Source organism: Dendropsophus ebraccatus, chromosome 15 (assembly GCF_027789765.1).
Source record: "Dendropsophus ebraccatus isolate aDenEbr1 chromosome 15, aDenEbr1.pat, whole genome shotgun sequence".
NCBI classification, from domain to species: Eukaryota; Metazoa; Chordata; class Amphibia; order Anura; family Hylidae; genus Dendropsophus; species Dendropsophus ebraccatus.
Window position 1 is genome coordinate 66,658,280 of NC_091468.1, and position 22,339 is coordinate 66,680,618.

At 43.6% G+C, this 22,339-nt stretch overlaps 1 protein-coding gene across 3 annotated transcripts in view; it reads right to left on the minus strand.

The window, feature by feature from the left end:
• The window catches only part of PLEKHG1 (pleckstrin homology and RhoGEF domain containing G1), a 158,530-nt gene that overhangs the window by 121,703 nt on the left and 14,488 nt on the right, over window positions 1–22,339 (minus strand). For 2 of the 3 annotated variants that reach the window (XM_069954492.1, XM_069954489.1), the window contains exon 2: window positions 12,243–12,383. The gene's annotated coding sequence lies outside the window, so the exon portion shown is untranslated. Of the gene's footprint in view, window positions 1–12,242; window positions 12,384–12,937; window positions 12,998–22,339 lie in introns of all 3 variants that reach the window. The other variant, XM_069954490.1, reaches the window with a different exon arrangement.

Below are 22,339 nucleotides of genomic sequence, written 5' to 3' on the forward strand. Positions count from 1 at the left end.
TATCTATCTCCTATCTATCTATCTATCTATCTATCTCCTATCTATCTATCTATCTCTTATCTATCTATCTATCTATTGATCTATCTACAATCTATCTCCTATCTATCTATCTATCTATCTATCTATCTATCTATCTATCTGTCTGTCTATCTATCTATTATCTATCTACTATCTATCTATTATCTATCATTTATCTATTATCTATCTATTTATCATCTATCTATCTATTTATCATCTATCTATCTATCTATCTCCTATCTATCTATTTATCATCTATCTATCTCCTATCTATCTATTTATCTATCTATCTATCTATCTATCTATCTATCTATCTATCTATCTATCTCCTATCTATCTATCTATCTATCTATCTATCTGTCTGTCTGTCTGTCTGTCTGTCTGTCTATCTATCTGTCTGTTGGTCTGTCTGTCTGTCGGTATGTCTGTCTGTTGGTCTGTCTGTCTGTTGGTCTGTCTGCCTATCCTGTCCCACAAATGGCGACTACTTTTTAACAAATGTCCTATTGTAAATTATCCCCAGGACTAAGAGGGGGAATAAAAACAAATGCGCCATTTTATAATTAGTCCTGAATTGCTCCTGACCCCTGTGTTTGCTTTGGTTGGATTCCATCAGATTTTCATGTTTCATTTCTTACAGAAACCATATGGTGCGGAGCTTGGTAAATGGATTCATACAATAGCTTCTTTTACTGCACGTTCTCTCTGACGGACGGAGCGTCTATGATGTGACAGATACAAGTAGGAATAGTGTGAAATGACTTTGGCTTCATACAGAAATTCCTGTGCGCAGGTTTTATTATACTTTATTATACTTCTGTCATTCTGTGATCCAGCATAGGAAGACTATTATATAAGACTATTATATGTATATTACAGTGTCTGCAGCTATATGAGGTAAGAATCACCACTACTGGCTGCAGCTCTGCATCTAAAAACTTATGGAGTCACAATCGGCGCTGGATTATAGAGAGGGCAGATGGGGTGAATGGCCGGAGCCTCCACTAATAGGAAGGCCAAGGCCTCCACCATCCCCCGCCCAAACATCACTGACACAACTGAAGGTTATAGCTTTAATAGAGAATTAACTTAGAGTAAAGTGCTGGAAACACCCAGTAAAGAGTCAGTGATGTAATATACATGTAATATACACCGTCATATATGCTGTAAGACATTTATACTGTATATGCATTCTCTGTTATTGAAGACATTCCGCACCAGGGGCCCCGCAAAGATTGCCAAGTCTATTCTCCAAATGATCCCTGGATAATTCTCATAGAAGAGAATAGGAGTTATTAAAACAGCTGTCACGGCCGTGGCCGCGTCCCGTGCTCCGGGCCGCCGCCGCGACCTCCCTCTGCCCCATGCAGCCGCCGGGGTCCTTGTGCAGGGACCCGGCGCTGCTACCTGTTCTGCCCCGGGGGGCCCCTTACCACGCCCCGCTCCTGTCTTTGTCTGTGCCGGCCGGCGCGCGCATCCCCGCCTCCTAGGGCGCGCGCACGCCGGCTGTCTCAGATTTAAAGAGACAGTCCGCCCCTAATTGGTTAGTTGCACTAATCACTCCCTATAAATTCCAGCCCTGCCCCACTACAGGTGTTGGAGCCTCTGCATGCTTCCCATAGCGTTTGGCCCAGCTCCCTAGTCCTTGTTCCTTGTTCCTGTCCGCTGTCCTTGTCCCTAGTCCTTGCCCGCTGCCTTCCCATTGTTCCTGAGTCCTGTCCGCCACCTGCGATCACACCTACAGACCTCTGCCTGCACTATCTCCTGCCTACTGCTCCTGCCACGCCTCGCCTGCCGTCACTAGCAACCAAGCCATGGGTAGCGACCTGGGGGTCGCCTGCCGCAGCAAGTCCATCCCGCCTTGCGGCAGGCTCTGGTGAAAACCAGCGGCCCCTTAGACTCCGCTTCCTGGTGAGGTTAGTGCCATCGCTAGTGACGGTTCGGTGGATCCACTACTCCAGGCGTTACAACAGCATACTGTAGCTGACTGTTCTATGCTGTGCTGTGCTATGCTATGCTGTGCTACTGTATACTGTACTATGCTGTACTGTGCTGTGCTATACCATGCTATACTGTGCTATGCTATGCTGTGCTATACCATGCTATACTGTGCTATACAGTGCTGTGCTATACCATGCTATACTGTGCTATGCTGTGCTGTGCTATGCTGTACTGTGCTGTGCTATGCTGTGCTATGCTCTGCTATGCTATATTGTTCTATGCTGTGCTATGCTATGCTCTGCTATACTGTGCTGTGCTATACCATGCTATACTGTGCTATACCGTGCTATACTGTCCTATACAGTGCTGTGCTATGCTGTGCTATACTATACTGTGCTGTGCTATACAGTGCTATGCTGTGCTATACTGTGCTGTGCTATACAGTGCTATGCTGTGCTATACTGTGCTGTGCTATACAGTGCTATGCTTTGCTATATTGTGCTGTACTATACAGTGCTATACTGTGCTGTGCTATACTGTGCTATACTGTGCTGTGCTATGCTGTACTGTGCTGTGCTATACAGTGTAAGGCTGCGTGGATTAAAAACACAGAAAGGATCTGTTCACATAATGCTGTAATTGAGTGGATGGCCGCCATATAATGGCAAATATTTGCTGTTATTTTTGAACAACGGCTGTTATATTGAAATAATGGCCGTTATTTACTGTTATATGGCGGCCATCCACTCAGTTTCACCATTGTGTGAACAGACCCTTTCTGTGTTTTTAATCCACCCCTGGTTTTGGTTGCAATACTGACTGACGGCCACTTTGACTTTAATGAGCAGGACGGAGTCATTATGTGACTGTGTTCTGCTCATTTGCTGGACGTACACGGCTTTTGTGCAGGACTCAGTGTGGTCGACTACGCTTTTGAGTCCTGCACAAAATCTGTGTACGTCCCGCAAATGAGCAGAACACAGTCACATAATGACTCCGTCCTGCTCATTAAAGTCAATGTGGCCATCGGGCGCACGTCGGGTTGCATGGCAGCGTCCTCTTTTCACGTATTTCTGCCGTGTAGCCCGACGTGCGGCTAAAAACGAGATATGAACATACCCTTAGAGACATGCCTTCCTCCTCGGCGTCTCCTGTGCAATAGAGGGCTATCAGCAGATTAGTCTAAGGATGGGTTCACACTACATTTTTGCAATCCGTTGAAAAAAAATAAGGATGTATTTGTGTTCGTCCATTTTGATCCGTTTTTCCATTGACTTCCATTATAAAGAAAAAGCGGATGAAAACGGATCCGTTTTTTTAATGTACACAAAAATGTAGTCAACCTCATTTTCGAGTCCAAAATAATGGAAGTCAATGGAAAAAATGGATCAAAACAGATGCATCACTTAAATACATCTGTTTTTTTGTTTTTGTTTTTTGCAAAAAATGGATGAAAAAAAAGGATTGCAGAAACGCAGTGTGAACCCAGCCTTACCTGCTGATAGTTCCCCTTTAAAAACTCAGCCTTAAGATCAAAAGGTTAAAAAAAGCTATTTCTAGACTTGATAGCGATTCCTATCATTCAGCACTGAATACCGGTGGCTGATGAAGTTAAAGAGGTACTCCGGGCTGGGGTTATTTTCAGTGAATGGCTGGGGAGGGGTTGGATATAGAAGCCGCCAGTCACTTACCTCTTGCCTCCAAGCGCCGGGTCCCGGATCGTGCCACCCTGTTCTCCCGTCCGGTTGCGGCTTCCTGGTCTGAGCTGCGGCTTGAGATGCAACGTCTCAAAGCAGCTCAGCCATTCAGTGGTCGTAGCGGAGTTCCTCCTTAACCGCTGAATTGCTGAGCTGCCTTGCGATGTCACATCTCAAGCCGCAGCTCAGACCAGGAAGCGGCAGCCGGACAGGAGAACGGGGCGCCACGATCCGGGACCCGGCGCTAAAACCGGGGAGGTAAGTGACCGGCGGCTTCTATATCCAACCCCTCCCCAGCCATTCACTGAAAATAACCCCAGCCCGGAGTACCCCTTTAAATGGGAGTCCAGGAAAATGCTCCCTATCTGTATGTTTTGCAGTACAATTCTGCAACATTGCATACAATCCAATACCTGTACAGGTGATGCTTCATCACACCATAAGACCGATCTCCACCCATCTCTGTATTCTCCTCTCAGACTCATAATATTTACATACCCGTCTATGGAAAATTCCTTATACTATCATACTATTTATTCCCAATCATCTAGGGTAGCATTCACACACACAGCTATATTCCCACTAGCCCCGTCCTTCTCTCAGACATCTCGCTTTTGTTACAGACCTAGGTATACTATTGAGCTTAATAAAATAAATGGTCCCGTCTCTGGTCGTCTGCTAGAACAGAGGTCTCATTCACCGGCAGACCAGATGGAAAGTAATTACATGTTGTAGAGAATATGATTTCCTGACTCTGAATGAAAGTTTTCATTGCATGGCATCCGGAGGGCCGGGGTGCACCTCTCCATTGCAATCAGTTGTGAGGATGGGGGGGGAGGGGTCATGGAATATCTCCACAATATGTGACGTTTAGTTTCCTTCTCCAGCTGCCGTGTACGTTGTGTTTGTATCGTATATAAAATGGATATATAGACGCTATGAAAGTGATGAGTGACTAATAATAGAATTAGGCTGGATTCACACTACGTTTTTGCAATCAGTTTTTTCCATCCGTCTTTTGCTAAAAACGGATGCATTTGTGTGCATCCGTTTTTATCTGTTTTTCCATTGTGTTCTATTATGATTTAAAAAAATTAATCCGTTTTTTTTTTTTTTAAACGGACAGAAAAATAAGGTCGATTACGTTTTTGCGCATGTTAAAAAAAACTGATCCGTTTTGATCAGTTTTTTTTTATAATGAAAGTCAAGGGAAAAACGGATGAACACATTTGCATCCGTTTTTTTCATCCATTTTTTAAAAAAAAAACGGATTGCAAAAACGTAGAGTGAACCCAGCCTTATATGTCTCATTACAGTGGTTATTATTTTATTATTTCCTTATATACAATGTATCCTTATTGTTCTCTGGTTTGCAGGAGAATTATAACGTGTCACAGTTCTGCTTTATACAGACAATGCTATTAGGCTAGGTTCACACTGCGTTTTTGCAATCCGTTTTTTTCATGCATTTGTGTGCATCCGTTTTGATCTGTTTTTCCATTGACTTTCATTGTAAAACGGATCCGTTTTTTTGACGGACACAAAAACATAAAAACATATAAACATCCGTTAAAAAAAGTATCCGTTTTGATCTGTTTTTTTTTTTTTAATAATAAAAGTCAATGGAAAAACGGATGCACACAGTTGCATCTGTTTTTTCCATCCGCTTTTTATCCGTTTTTTGAAAAAACGGATGAAAGAAACGGATTGCAAAAAAGTAGTGTGAACCCAGCCTCAGGCCGTGTTCACACAACGTACATTTTATGACAAGAACGGCTGTTCTTTTCCTAGGAAAATGTGTTGCATTGAAGTCAACGCAAACAACGGCCATTGTTTGATACGGCTGTCAAAATAATTGACATATCCGTTTATTGTGCATTGATTTCAGTGCAATTTTCAATGCAACAACAGCCATTGTTTAACAGGCGATACAAAGGCCATTGTTTTTGAGTGTCAAACAACGGCCGCTGTCCTGCCGTTGTGTAAACATAGTCTTAGATTGCATAGGGTGAAAACACTAAGGATAATAAATATAGAATGTATAGAAATGTGGCTGAGCCCATAACCCCCTGCTCTCCCTTCTAGTAGCTTAGGTAAATGCCAGAGAACATGGTGGCATGGCTCGGGTTGACCTTTGCTGGGCTCTTTGCCTTCAAAGGTTAAGGAACTTTGGAGACAAAGATTTTCGTGATGTATTTGTGCCTTTAAGGGTTGCTCACCTAAAAGTTTTTTCTTTCAACTGGTGCCAGAGATTTGAAATTCACTTTTATTAAAGTCTTCCAGTACTTATCAGCTGCTGTATGTCCTACAGGAAGTGGTGTATTTTCTCTAGTCTGACACAGTGCTCTCTGCTGCCACCTCTGTCCATGTAAGGAACTGTCCAGAGCAGAAGTTTTCTATGGGGATTTGCTGCTGCTCTGGACAGTTCCTGACATGGACAGAGATGGCAGCAGAGAGCACTGTATAAGGCTATGTTTACATTTAGTAAGAGACTGGACATTCTGTTCTGTGCAGTATCGGCTGGATGATCTTTAGTGCCGCTGAGTTCTGATGCATCCATGCGCGCCCGTATCAGAACTCCCCACTGCACACAATAGAGCATGCGGCCGGAGTCGCACGCTCCATTGTGTGAACTGACAGGCTTTTCTGCGGCCGCTATTCAGTTGTAATAAATACTAAAATATACTAGATATTTTTTAATAGTAGAAGTGAATTACAGATTTCTGGCATCAGTTGATTTTAATTTTTTTTTGGGGGGGGGGCTGGAGTACCCCTTTAAGTATAATTGACTGTGCATCCCTACATTTTGTGTAAAGTATTCTGTATTCTGCGTATTGATCTTGGAAAGCATGTGCCATGACTGATAAAAAAAAAAAAAATGGCTGACTCATCAAAAAAACTCAATGTCAACCCATGGAAATGCTATAGAAAATCCTGTATAAAGGACGAGCCGTGCGGGGCTGCCATGAAAAGACAGCTGAACAATCCGATGCGTGTTCCTCCAGTCTTGTTAACATTGTGCCAGCGTGTGAGTGACAGCTATTAGGTTAGTTTTAGAGGTCAATCAATTGTTACATAAATCCAAGTTCATGTCCTCGCGGGAGGGAAAGCTTCTTGCATTTATCTTTCCTTGACAAGCTAGGTCATATTGATAATGTTCCAGCTTCCCCCGGCCCGGAGGCCGTATCCCAGATCCAGTAAGAAGTCTTCCTAACCAGCTGGCAGATAACCACATAGCTGTTCTAGAGGTGGGTGCCAAGTCTTAAACAAGCATAATGGGGACACTTATCAGCTCCGTCTGGTGTGAATGATCTCCTGGCTGGAGCTGAACTAGCAGTAGCGTGTGGCCGGTTCACTTTACAACTGTCATCATTAAGTCAATCTCTGTAGTGCGGAGCTGCATTCCTCACCGTCTCGGACAAATCTTTCAAATCTAAACACGAATTACATTGCACATTTTTATAAATTTCGACAAATCTAGAAGACACTTTAGTTCATAATAATAGTGTTCTCTATTTTGCTTTTTTAAAAAAAAAACTTTTACGAACATGTGGTACCTGTCAGGGACGGTGGACCTGGCACTTGTCCCTGCCTACTTGCCACAATCAGCCCTAGTTGGCTACGGACAACTAGGCGTCAGTCCCTGACTTAAGGCCCTATTACACCAAAGGATTATAGGCCATATCACTTGGCGTGATAGCTACTGTTAAAAGACAACGATCAGCCGACATGCACAATGTCAGCTGATCTTTGTCTTCCAACATGTTGAACATTCTTTTGACAATAACGTTGGTCTGCTGGCCGTCGCTCCGTGTAACAGGAGCAGCAGCAGCAGGCCACTGCTATCTCCTATGGGCTCCCTAGACTATCTAAAGAAAGCCCCTTTTGCAGCTCCCCGTAGCCCCCCTCACTTACCCACAAGTGAGAATTGATCTGGCAGGTTGGCGCTCACTTGCCCCTCACCATCGGTCCGTGTAATAGGGCCTTTAGGATAGGTGGCACACGAAACGCAGACAAGACAGACACACACAAAAGCAGGGTCAGCAAGCCGGGTCAAACCCAGAGGACAAAGAGGTGCAAAAATGGAGGCAAAACAGATAGTCGGCTCACATAGCAAACGGTCAGGGCAGGCGGAAAGCCAGGATAATCAGGGAACAAATACAGGAGGGTCAGATAAGCCAGAAGGTAAATGCAGGAGAAAAACTGGGAACGTTGAGCTTGTTATGGGAAACTAAACTTAATAGCCAGGAAGGGGTTAATCCCCTGGAGATGTTTTATAGGAGGTCAAGGATCTGGTTCAGAATGTGATTGGACCATCCCGTTGATCTCCAACCATAGACACCTGGCAACATAACCCACTGGCTGTCAAGGAGACCTGCCAGTCACAGAAATAACCGAGGTAAAAAAAAAAAGTTACCGGTGAAGTGACCAGAAGAACTCAGCAAGGAGAGGCGGGTGTGGTAGAGAAAACAATTAACTAAGCAGAAAGAATAGGACAGTGTTCAGACAAGAGCACAATATTATTGCCAAAAGCAAAGTCTCGGTCATATTTAAGAACTGAAGACCGCGCCAAGACCCCAACAGGTACAGTCCTTACACACTCACTATTTTACTTTCTCTTATAGAATTTTTTGGGAAACCTGAATGACAACTAATATATTCATCTATATAGCTCTGATACGGAGTCCTCATCAGTAATGCATCCCTTACTGTTGTTTGGCTGCATGGCAAACCGACTGATCACTCAACTGTGATAGCACGTATAGTGGCTGAAAAGCTTTCCAGAAAAAAACTAAGAAAAAAAATGCGGTAATATAACCAATATACAAGTGAATAGTGGAAGGCCATATACTTTTTCAACTTAGCTAAATTCTGATATTTTATCCTTCTCATTTTTTGCAGTAAGAACAATACCTTTGAACCAAATCAAATGCACCCCCCCCCCCAAAGGAGGAAAAAAACAAACAAGAGCGATTTCCCATAAGAAACTGTGGATACACCCCAGAACAGAAGCATATCCTAAAGCCCCCAGACCCTGATATGAAAACTTCACTTCTCAGCTGTCACACATCCTTTATATTACTGGTCTCATATGAGACAGAGGGGCCATTTGGGTTGTCTGGACGATCCTTGACCCCCCCCCCCGCAGCCACTTTCTATCCACTTTCTAACATTTTTCTATCTTCTGCTGATCTCGGCTGGTAGTTCTGAATCCGTCCGCATCTTACAATTTTATTGACATTTTTCGGTTCTTGGCCATGTGTACATTCTCAGGACGGCACGTTTGCCATCTCGGGTTACAGCAGCTGTTAATTCTCTGCAGTATTTGAAAGCCAATGTCTTTAACGGTACGAAATGTGTCGAATCAGCAAGTGCTACCCGCCTTCAGCCATATTTAGCTGCAATCGTAAAGAACAATGACACAACCACCAAGGTGACATTGTCCCGGTGCGCTCAGCATTTTTTATAAATCCATGCATGGCGAAAATTGGAGCAAAATTGATTCTATTAGCAAGAAGAATGCGGCTGAATAATGTAACATTGCCTGTGGCCTTAGATGCCCCAACAGCCTAGAGCATAGACCTGTCTTCATGGTCCATAGCTGTGTAGCTTAATTGCAATGCCCTTACTATTGATACCATTGGCTTGGACCTCAGTTTGGATTATGCAGGGCTCTATAGCAAGATGGCGTTGAATTTTTATGTGGCTGCAATCTGTATGCATGAGACAAATTAGGAAAAATGTCTACAAAGCATTGCTCCACATAACCATCATTTCATGGCTGTGTACCACATGGAACTATTACATAATATGGTCATTTACATAACTCAGAACTGAGATTACATAAGAAGGAGACAGAGTAACCATAGTCTTTTATGGGGTAGTTACAATATCAATGTTAGATAATAGAGATGTCCCGTTAGAATAACCCCTGCCTATAGGTCCTATAAAGACACGATAGAGCAGGAAGCCTACCCAAGGCCCCAATCTTTATAAGCCACCACTGGGAAGCTCTGATCATCCTAGTAATACATAGTTGACCATCTCAATGTCAGTTATGTAAAAATGCATATTTCTGAAACAGCTGCTGGGGCCTTGGGAACTGGTCCTGGTGTAGAGGTGTAGCTATCATAAAGGCAGACCACGCCACTGATACAGGGCCCATGTGCTAAGGGGGCCTACAGTCCCCTGGTCCTTTAACTGTTAGTGCTTGTGATGAATATTAAATGCTGCTGTGCTCTGACTGACAGAGTAAGAAAACCATTAGCTTCCCGCTCTGCCAGTCTTGTGGCCAGAGGTAGCATTGCACCTCCAGACACAGGAGCCCCCATACACATACTCACCTGGCCCAGCGCAGTCCCCTAGCGTACACTCTCCCTGAAAGGAAGGAATCATGGGGGACTTGCCAGGTGGGTGGGGGGGTAAAGGACTCATGGGGCTCTGTACTGTTCTTTGCTATGGGGCCCCATGAATCCTAGCTACTCCCCTGCCCTGGTGCAATGATCTGAATCAGCTAATCACCATAGTGGCTTCAATATAAAGACTCTTTTAGATGGGCCGACCTGTGATATTGCACAGCTCAACCATCATGGAAGCAGGGCTACATGAACAATCATTGGATTTACACGGCCGATATGCAGCTGACTAGATTTATTGGATTTACTAATGGCAATCTTGCTGATCGGTGCTCCTTTACTGTGCCACATCTGGCCGTGTAAAAGAACCCAAAGGCATTGTGATAGCAGGATGCACATGTTCGGTTATAGGGGTTTATATTGTTCTGCGAACATACTCTATCCAAGGCCAAGTCTCATCCCTACGTGTGGCACATTGTGCCAGCTAATAAGTGGTTAAATCACGACTGTGCTGAAAGCTTTAAAATTATTTTAACCCCATGATATTGACCACTATGTCACAGACTGTTGGATGAATTATTATTGTTCAAGGCTTTAACTGGGACAAGAAACGGTTACAAAAATACTGGAAAAAATAATACATCCAAAGGAAACAAAAAAATAAAATAAAAAAAAACTGTACTTATTTTTATCCCGATGGTGTAATAGAGCAGGATTTGTTCCTGACCTTCCAAGTCATCAGATTGCTTTTCCTTGCATAGTTTCAAAATTAATATATCCTTAGGCAAAATGTGTTCAGGTTTCAAGCTTTGCTGTACAGCGTTGCATTTGGCTTATCCAACCCCGCGCACCTGGAGGCTCTACGGTTCTACGCCGCCGTCTGCCGTCATGTGGTATAAATATACTGGGAGCTTAGCATTGTTACTATGTTGTTGTGAAGTCTATGGAATCCTCTAGGCTACATATGAAACTCTCAAATTATGCCCAGAATGCCTGGACGTCATGTTTATGTGGAGATATTTTCAGGGTCTCTGGAATTTATCGCTCGAGGTTTTACAGGAAAGCGAATGGCTAAATACAGAAGAAATGTTATGGATATTACCGTATTTTAGAGGAGAAGTCCGGCCATTTTTAAAATCCTGCAGCCGCCAGGGGCAGAAGAGGGATTTGATCAAGAGTAGAGATGATCAAACAAGGGAAAATCATAGGTTCTATCGAACTAGAACCTCGTCGAACCTTCCGCATTTGATTCCCGATGCCTTCCCGGTCTTAGGGGAAGAAGGAGACAGCCCAAGTACCGCCTGGAATTCCGGGATTCCAGGCAGTACCCAGGCTGTCTCCTCCTTCCCCACAGACCGTAAAGGTATCGGTAATCAAATGCGGAAGGTTCGATGAGGTTCAAGTTCAATAGAACCTAAGATTTTCCCATGTTTGATCATCTCTAATCAAGATTATGAATTTACCTCTTCCCATGCCCGTGATGACCGGCCTCGGGACCCCCGACGCAAGTCATTAGCCCCCCGAGTTGTGATGACGTCACAACTTGGGGGAAAGTTCCTGTCCGGGCTGATGGACTGGCCGCTCAGCCAATCAGTTACTGGAACAGCATCCTGCCCCAGTCACTGTCTGGCTGAATGGCTAGTCTATCAGTCGGGTCGTGACGTGTCAGCTCTGGAGATCCTGGAGCCCACCAGGGGGTCCCGAGGCCGGTCCTGCCGCAGGCATTGGGAGAGGTATGTTTGTAATCCGGATCAAATTCCCCCCTGCCCTTGCCAGCTGTAGGAATTTAAAAATGGCTGAACTTCTCCTTTAGCGACACAACATTAACCACTTTGGACAAACTTATTTCATTTTGTTTCCTTTATATCTTACCCTGATTACTAGAGATGAGTGCAATTCCAGCACGCTCGGGTCCATCTGAACCTGATTGTGCGGCATTTAATGAGTGGTGGCAGCCCTAAGGCTGCCTGGAAAACATGGATACAGTCATAGGCCATAGGCCAATAATCAAATGCCCCATGCCTGGGTTCAGATGGACCCAAGCGTGCTGGAGTTGCCCTCATCTCTGCTGATGACCTAAGTCTACCCAGTGTGAACAACATAGGTGCACAAAGGCCTTACTTCACTACTTATATCGGAAACCATCATTTAGGGCAACACAACAATGTAGTTTGTCCACTAGTGACACATAACCTTTGACCTATTTTCATAGGAAGCAGCTTATACTTACAGTCCGAGTGGTTGAAAAGTCAGCATTTTCCAGTGGCAGGATGTGAGTGGAGAACAGGAGGGATTCTTTTCAGTACATGCCCATAGTCTCAGTATTACATTTTCTTGGGAACATCCTATATATCGCAGCCAATGGCAATACCTGATTTTAAGAAAATATAACAAGTGTATTTTAGGGTACTGCATATTTGCACCATGTTGACGTATACATCAAAACTACATAGATATCAATTCCAATTTTTCAATATAATTATAAGTGTATTACATAAACAGCAATTTCTTAATATAATATAATCAGCTGTCCCCCTGAAGGCAAATTTAAAGGGAACATGTCACCTAGAGTTTAGAGGGATTAGAGCTTAGACACTGAAATATGTTCCTTGTTTCAAAACTGTTTCTACTTATTGATACAAATTTTTTTCTTTATTTTAGTACATTGTTATGAGGGCAGTCAAAATGCCTGAGCGGCTTCTAACAGCATTTAGAAATATGGGTTACAGAAGCCCCATGGGCACAATAGTCTGGAGCTAACCTTATTGACTTCTATGGGAGAGTTTCCTAGGCATGCTATGTGACCTGTGCAGAGGTCATAGTGCAGAAATGGGGGGGGGGGGATTCTTAAAGTGTACCTGTCATTTGTAAAAACGTTTTGACATTGTCCTAGAGATATGTCAAAAGTTTTAAGAGTGTTCACACCTGTACTGATCAGGAGAACAAGCCGGAGGAGGATGAGCTGCAGTGCGGTCCACTCCCGCCCTGTGTTAAAAAGAAAAAAGAGTCGGGCTCATGATGTACGTCTATGATTATAATGAGGAGGAGACTGCTAGCAAGTGAAATGTCAGCTTAATGGTGTCCAAAATAAAAAAAAAAAAATTACAAGATTTCAGGATTATTTTACAAACAGTAAAATAAAAAATATATAAATAAAAACACTACAAACATTCTTAAAACATTTTTGATTCATCCAATGGGTCATTTTCTGAAAACAAATCCCCTTTAAGATGTCCTTTTCCAGTTTATTGACAGTAAGCAGTCTGTGTATTTTGCTGACCGCTCGCAGGGTAAATGTCGGGAAGATTATATTTCCCCTCAGCCGAGTACATTATTCTTGGAACGCTGTTCCATCTAATGGGAACTTTATTAATATGTTGCGTCAAGCAATGAAAGTTTTACTGATGTATCTTCGCTTCAATCAAATTGTAAATCGCTATTTTGGGAAAACATACTAGAGGACAGATTTTTGAGAAATACCTGGCCAGATCTCAAAACACTTGGGACAGTAAAAGCTCCTCTTAAAGGGGAACTATCAGCAGGTTAGACAAATCTAGCCAGATGATATGTGCGTTTTGCACAGGAGACGCCGAGGAGGAAGATATGTCTCTTACTTATCCTATCTGGCCCGCCCCCGGCCAGTTCGCTCCATTGGTTAAAATTAGCAAGGGGTGGGCCAGCCGGGGGGCGGATCGGTGCTATGTGGGCGGGCAGTGCTCCTAACAGTCTTACTGGACCGTGGAGCAAACGACTAACTGCACCGGAACGGCGTCGAGGAGGATGGTAAGAGGCATATCTTCATCCTCGGCGTCTCCAGTGCAATAGGGGGCTATCAGGGGGGGCAGGTTAGATTCCTCTATCCTGCTGATAGTTCCCCTTTACTGTATTGTTGTCAGCAATGAACCTAGGTTCCTACTAAAAACTGCCTAATGGCAAAACTTTGTAAAGTTTGCTCTTTGGTGGCTCAAGTAATATGAAACAAAGGAAAACTAAGCACACCCGCCACGTCTCCTGCAGTAAGTGGCATAGCTGCCTCCCAATCAAGGGCCTAATGTAGACCGTGAGAATATAGAAAAGTTATGGGAAACTCCTTGCCATCCTATGGTCCCCTGCATTGTTGCTTTTCCTGTTTAGATAGGTTTGTCTTTGAAGAGAAGAGGATGGAGACATCATTGGTATAGACTGCATAAAACAAAGAGTGTTTTGCCTAGTAGACCCAATGGCGTAAATGACACGATGAGGAGCAATAGTGTAAGTATATAGTTACTAGCTTGCATGAGCTGTCCGTAAACATTAGATTAAAATAAGGCCAACTGTAGGTGATTGAGGTGGGATCAGTTTATGCGTATAAGCAGTTGGTGTAGTCCACCTTAACTAACTATCTGATTTGTATCAGGGCCGCCAAACTCTCCTAGGACAATGGATGTGGGGGGAAAGAATAGTTGGGCATATTGACTTTCAACTTGTCAGATCCTATTGTTCTTGGGGATATAAGCTTTTACCAAAGATGTCTGGTGGTGGCTTTCTCCCAGCTTCTCTTTCAGAATACAGAAAGGTGAACTGGAGACTGCAACACGAAGACTTTTAGCTATAGCTACATGGGAAAACATTGTGTTGCATACATTTCATTGCAGCTGTCACTTAATAGTTGAAATTGGAAACTAAAGCTTCAAAAAGTCTCCAAATAGCCCTCCCTGAGACCCTGCCGATACAGCAGTAAGTAATCTCAGACGAGGCGGTGGCTCAGATGACTTTCAATTGTTGTCATTATTCTATATGAGACAGTAGTTTCGGAAATTAAAGCACGGGGGGAAATAACAAAGGGTATTAACTTACCTCTCCCTGTCCTTCTTCAGGGCCGGATTGCTGCTCCGGGACCCCCGCCAGGTTCTGGGATCTCTGGCGCTGTAGACGTCACAATCCGGCTAATGGACTGGCCACTCAGCCCTTCAGTGACTGGGGTGGGATGCTTCTCCAGTCACTAATTGGCTTAGCGGGCTGCCCATCAGCCGGGACGGGTGCCTGTCGCCAGGAGTCCCAGGGCTGGTCAGGTGGAGCATCGCAGGCAAGGGGAGAGATAAGCAATGCGTAATTGTTACTCTCTCCCCTGTCCCTGCCGCCTGTTAAAAGTAAGATGAGGCCGGACTTCTCCTTTAAGAATTAGGTTGAGAGCAAAGTAATTCAGATGCCCATACCAGCGGCCAAACAACGGCCAAACAACAATCTGTTCATTCATACTTCTCATTGTTGTGACCAACAGGGTTGAACATAAACCTTTAGATCAGTGTAATAAAATATAGGATATGTATATACTACATCTGGACAAATAACCATTTGATCACAGGGGCCATACATTTTTGACTGATGGAAATATAGCAAAAACTGTGTCACTGTCGTATTTTATTTTTTTGCAGAAATCAATAGTCCAGGCGATTTTAAGAAACTTTGTGATTGGGCTTATTAGGCAAATATGCCATTATCTGCATTCAAAAAGACTTTCCCTAGGTCCCCCCCTCCTCTCTCTCATTCACTGCTCATTATCAGGAAATCTTGACTCTTTTACCTCAGTCGTGCCCTTTGTAACCTATGGAGAGGGGAGGGGGAGATTAGTCGGCAGCAGAGAGCAGAGAACAAAGGATTACACAGCGGGAGCTGTGTGAAAGCAGGTATTCAGAGGTCAGAGAGGTCAGTCCTGACTTCAGAGGATATAGCCCAGTGACCAGTGGCGGTCTTTGGCACCAAGCACCCCAAGCGATCGCTTGGGGCCCCCAACATCCAAGGGGGCCCCCACTCCCCGCTCTTGTGCTCAAGACCGATGGACAGGGCCGCTGCCCCGCTCGCTGCTGCCATCTGAACTGTAACTATGAGCACTCATAATGAGCGCTCATAGTTACATGCAGCAGCACTGACAGGGCGGGAGACATTGGCCCCCTTCCTGTCAGTCACTCTTGTGGCCGCAGGAAGGGTTTTCCCTGCGGTCACAAGTGGCAGCTTTGTCCTTGTGGTGTCGGTGCTCCAGTGACATCACTGGAGCATCGGCGCCAGGACAAGGGGAGTGCGGCCTCTTGTGATCGCAGGGAAAACCCTTCCTGCGGCCACAAGAGTGAAGAGAAGAGGAGACGCCCGGACCCAGGTGAGTATAAGTGTTTGTTTTATTGTGTTATATACTATATGGGAAGGGGAGCACACAGGGGTCTGTTTAACTGGGGGAGCGCACATCGGGGGTCTATATAAATGGGGGGAGCACACAGGGGGGCTATATAACAGGGGGAGCACACAGGGGGGCTATAGACTACTGGGGCTTTACAGAGGGATCTATATACTACTGGGGCAGCGCCCAGGGGGTCTATATACTACTTGGGGCAGCAGAATGGGGTCTATATACAGCTTGGAGAGCACACAGGAGGTCTATATCCAAGTGGGGGAGCACACAGGGGTTTATATACTACTAGCGGGGCACACAGGGGGTCTATATACTACTGGGGGAACATACAGGGGGTCTATATACTACTTGTGAGGCACACAGGTGGTCTATATATAACTGGGGGAGCACACAGGGGTCTGTATCCTACTGGGGCAGCACACAAAGGGTCTATATAATACTGGTAGGGCACACAGGGGGTCTATATACTACTGGGGGAACCACACAGGGGGTTTATATACTACTGGAAGAGCACACAGGGGTCTATATCCAAGTGGGGGAGCACACAGGGGGGCTAAATACCCCTGAGGGAGCACACAGGGGGCCTATATACTAGTGGGGGAGCACACAGGGGGTCTATATAAAACTGGGGCAGCACACAGGAGGTCTATATACTTCTGGAGGAGCACACGGTGGGGCTATATATAACTGGGGGAACACACAGGGGTCTATATACTACTGGGGGAAGCAAACAAGGGGTATATACTACTGGGGGCAGGACACAAGGGGTATATACTATTGGGGGCAGCACACAAGGAGTATATATTACTGGCGATAGCGCACAAGGGGTATATACTACTGGGGGCAACACACACCCGTCTATTGTTTTGGAACGCTTGTCGAGGGGGGGGGCCCAGACATAACTTCGCTTGGGGCCCCAGAAATGCCAAGACAGCCCCTGCCAGTGACGTAGCTGTAAATTAACTCTTTGTTGTCCTGTTTTGGTGCCTCATCTCCCTCAACTTCTCCCCTCTCCATAAGAGAACTATGAAGACAGGGGGAAGAGCTTCAAACTGCTTTTTCATGATAAAACAGTGACACTTTAACTTAAAAAAAAAAATTGCGTTCTACCTATGTTTTTATGTGCAGATATTGCGCTCCAGGTGCTTCAGTTCAGGAATCCTAATAACAACCGATTTGCCACGATTTATTCAGCATTTTGTTGATAATAAGGGTTAACACAGGCGACGTGCTGATATCATCTCCCCTCCATAAGATGACAAGAAGTAGAGCCAAGAATCACAGTGCAATAGCCTAAAGTAAATGACTTTGGTGATGACAGTCTCAACAGCTTAATAACTAGCAGTACAGGATAGGGTCAGAAAGCATGAGTAATCTGAAGCACACCTGGTAAGCAGGACCAATTTCACCCCAGCAGATGGAACACAATACAGCTATTTATATGCTGTCCGCCGTATAGCTAGAGGGCCTTTAGTTCATCTTAATGGAATGTCCTGAAACCTGGCCCAGCGGTGAAAGGGTTATGCCTATCCTGTAAGGTCACACAGTCCACTGAAGCAGGTACACTGTATGCTTTCTATAGTGCAAAAACACCAACATATGCAACTAATAAAGAAAGTATAAATACGTGATTATTACTGGCTAATCAGGACGATTTTCTTTTTTTTTTTTAATTCTGAATTTATTAGAATTTCCAAATTCAGGCTAGGACCACTCTACGTTTTTGCAATAATTTTTTTATATCCGTTTTTACAAAAAAAAAACGGATGGAAAAACAGGTGCATTTGTGTGCATCCATTTTTATCTGTTTTTCCATTGACTTATTATATAAAAAAAAAAAACGGATCAAAATGCATCCGTTTTTTTTTTTTAACAAACACACAAAAACGTGGTCGGCCACATTTTTGTGGACACTTAAAAAAAACAGATGCGTTTTGATATATTTTTTTTTTTATGATGGAAGTCAATGGAAAACGGATCAAAACGGATGCACACAAATCCACCCATTTTTTTTTTTTTTTTTTTAAATTGATGAGCAATGTGGACTTCAAAAACGTAGTGAGAACCCAGCCTAAAGGAAACAGTACAACAAAAGCCTGGTAGGCGCGGGCAATAATACAGTGGACAGCATAACATCAGATATCCGTGAAGGATAACAATGATAGGATATTACAACCGGGCAAGCGCTAGAACCCAGGAGCAGAAGGGAAAGCAGAAAAAAGACGGGGAGCAGAGGGAGGGAAAGGGAGACAAAGAAGGGAGAGAAGGAAAAAAATATATAATAATTATGAAATGGGGGGGTAACTAGGAGGAAGCCATTTTCTAAGAACATGTCGGGTCTTGAGTTTCACCAATGGAGTAGCAAAATAAAAATGGAGCACTTGCCTCTAGAAGCCTATAGAGTCATTAATTTCTTACTGTAAGAGATGGAGTCTTTCTATGACTGAAGAGGAGAAACTATTGTATAAATGGCAACACCCATGTGTCCCATGTGGTCTTAATTTATGATGTAACTAATATGAACGGAAAATATAAGAATAATAGATGTAACACCACCAGTCCACATGGGACTGGAGAACTTGCTTGCTCCCCATCTCCGCTCCACACCCTTATTTGCTTACCAGGGTCTCACCACCCATTCATAGTAGGCATGCAGCCAACCAGGGCTCTCCAGGGCCCCTTCTCAGCTGCATCACTTGCTTCTATGATACATTGTCCACACACCCACCCCCGTACTGTGTAACACGATGACGCATAAGTGGCGAAATAGATAAAAGCCATAAAAATCATCACTTGGTCTGAAAGATACAACCTAATCCAAACAAAACACAGGACTGAAGGGCATCGGCCCAAATGGCTATGTTCCCATTACGGAAACGGGCCGGCATTTATTGGGGTACAGTGGCAGTCTATTGATACTAGCTGCCGCAAATATTGATCATGTACAAAATATTTTGGCTGGTTTCACATCTGACTCTTTGGCTTCGAATATTTGGAGCTATAACACACTATAACATATTTGGTTTTGTAGCTATAACATAGCATTTAGGCTTCTGTCAAATAATTTTTTGTGTGTGTTTATTCAAATTTTCTGTATATTAGTATAGGTGTTTTTGTTTTTCCCCCCTGTGGTTTTAACCACTTTTTGTCTTTTTACAAGTCACGTAATTCTTTCATAAAGTGAAGGTTTGAGGTGATGGTTTCCATTGCATAGAAATAATGTAGAGGATCGACTATGTGCCAAAATAAAATATAAGAAGTTTTATGGAGCCGTGGGTCCTTTACATTACTTCTCTTAAACCTTGCTGGTATCCTGCCCATGCTCTTTCCTGGAAACCTTCTTTCAACTCACAAAAGTCTGGTATGGTGAGCTGACAATTCATCTTTATTTGTTTCCAATGACGAATTGGGTAAAAAAAAAAAACACCCAATTTTTGGGTAACTTTTAATTGGCATTTTTTCCTTACCTATAGAAGTCTATAAAAAAGTTTTAAAAACACCAAACGCTCAGCATTAAGTTATTTTGCAAAACCGCCCAGGAGCAGTTGGAAGGCCACAGGTTGAAGACAATGGGCCTGAAGACTTAATGGGCCATCTATCCGCAGCTATTTCTCTTCCATGTGTTTCTGTAATCCTACAAGGCTCCGAGCATCACTTTCCCCATTGACATTTCCATTGTACGGACAAGCGCTCACGGAACAACAAGCACTTCCTCTTTTAGCCACAAGATAAAACGTCTGTTAGGGCGACCTCCTTTATAACATAAGGGAAATGAGTGGGCAACCTTGATTATGAACCAGCTGTTGTTTTGTACTCCACATCCTGTGTAGGGCTGAAACAATCCCTAACATTTTTTTTTTCCATCGGTTAGTAGTAAGAAGGGGGTATACTTGGGACCATTTCCTAAACAACACAGGTGCGGATGACATAATGGAAAGATACTTTAACCCAAACATTGCCTAACATGTATACGGCAGAGTAGACCACGTGGATCTTATTGTTCTACTATGTTGTAAGTACAGAAGAATGGTCAACAGTAGCTGATGCTGAAAGCTTGTTCCTTAAGGCTATCACACGTATTAAACTATTTGCTTAAGAGGCTGAAGTCTTAAGGAATATGTATGGATACTGGCAGTGTTTCAAGTATTTTTTGCCTTTATACAGTTTTTTTTTTACATTTTTATTAGAAATAAGGATGAGCAAATTTACAGTACTAGCACTCCGCTAGGCTTTGCGGTCGGCTTGTCATCCGGCATATTTTAAAAGGGTTATCCAGTGCTACAAAAACATGGCCACTGGGTGGGGTTTCAAACTTGGTTCCATTGAAGTAAATGGAGCTTAATTGCAAACCGCACCTGAACTGGAGACAAGAGATGGGGAAAAAGGGGCCATGTTTTTGCATCGCTGGATAACCCCTTTAAACTACATGCCGCTCCACTCTGGAAAAGCTGGATCCAGTCCTGGTTAACTTCTCCCAGTTTCCCAGGACTGGATCTAGCTTTTTCAGACAGCCGGAGAAGAGCAGCATTAAGTAGCATTAAGTTTGTAGGCTGCTGGCTGACAAGCTAGTATGTAAATTCGCTCATCCCTAATTAGAAAACTATGAATTATTTACATGTTATGTAACCTATAATTAGTTAATGTAATAGCAACAATTTCCCCCCTGAAATTGATAGAAAAGCTAATATAAACTTTGTAATATATCTTACCAGAAAAAATGTTTCTTTCTTTGTCCTTCATCAGGCCCCATTACTGCCCCCCCCCCCCAACTCATCATTCACTCAGCAAAACCTACAAGAATTATGTTCCTGTTATAAAGAAGTTGTGACATCATATAATCGATATACTTTCCCTTAGAAGCTAAGCCTCCATAATATGGCTTCATGCACAGACGCACTTTGCCATACGACTTTTAGTATATGATATCGTTGATATAGACAATGACACCGAAATAGAACCTTCTTATTTTACAATGAAGTGGAAGACGGAAAAGCATTTGTCTCATATACATAATAACCAGGGAGAAACACCATAACTAGTTTCATCTATCGAAATTTATTCTGCATACCAACAATCCCAGATCTGATCACGTTCTTAAAAAAGTCAAATTCATTTGGGCCCATCTCCTTCCTATCTGCAACGCTGTGTTTTCTGACGGCCTCCAAGACGGCCAAGAAGTCTTTAATTATTTACAATCTTTCAGTTAACATGTTAAGTCAAGCAAAAGCAAAAAAAAAAAAAAAAAAGACTAAAAGACTAAAAGAGAGGTGTCAGCAGAAGAGACTGATCCAGTGTAATCGCCACCTTTAACTGATCTTGCTGCAACTTGCAAATTCCTTTAAGTCTAAGTGTTACTTTGCTGCTATGTTATGTTGTGTGGCCGTACAATTAAAACACTCTATAAAGGAGATTTTGGAATATGCAGTTTAAAGGATTTGTAGCAAACAAGTCAAAAAAAAAAAAAGCTTGACGGGACATTTCCCATTTTTTCACCTGCTGCTATGAGATGTGGCGGCTTTAGCGGATTAGTACTTGCTTCTAGCACTGTACTGTGGTTGCTTAGGACAGGACATGTTCATGAAGTCAACCTGCATGAGTTGTTGCCCCTTGTGGTGTCCAGAATTTACCTTACAAATAGAAGTCACATATGCTTAGTACACCTGTGAAAACTGGTATCGATTTAGCAGAGGGACATTGTTTAATTCGGCCGGCCCTTTTTCAGATTGTTGATCATCTAGTACAAAGATGTTAATAAGCACCAAAGACTCGCACAGACGGTGAGTGGGGGGGGGACTGCGATGGGGGATCCCTAGATCGCCCGGGTGGCCCAATGAAGTCAGGGATGGTCTGCTGCCACCGCTCCTATTACACGGGGCGATGGGCAGCAGACCGTCGCTGTCATGATCGGGCCGTTTCATCAGTGTGGATGTTGGCTGATTGCCGTCTTTTAACACGTCCTATTACACCAAACGATTAGCGTCCAGAATGGCCATATTACACAAAACAATTATTGGCTGTAATGGCCCTATTACACAAAACAATTATTGGCCGGAATGGCCCTATTAACCAATCGATTATCAGCCGTACTTGGCCAATGACCGGCCGTTCCGGACAACAATTAGTGTAATAGGACCTGTTAAAAGACCACGATTAGCCGGCATGCA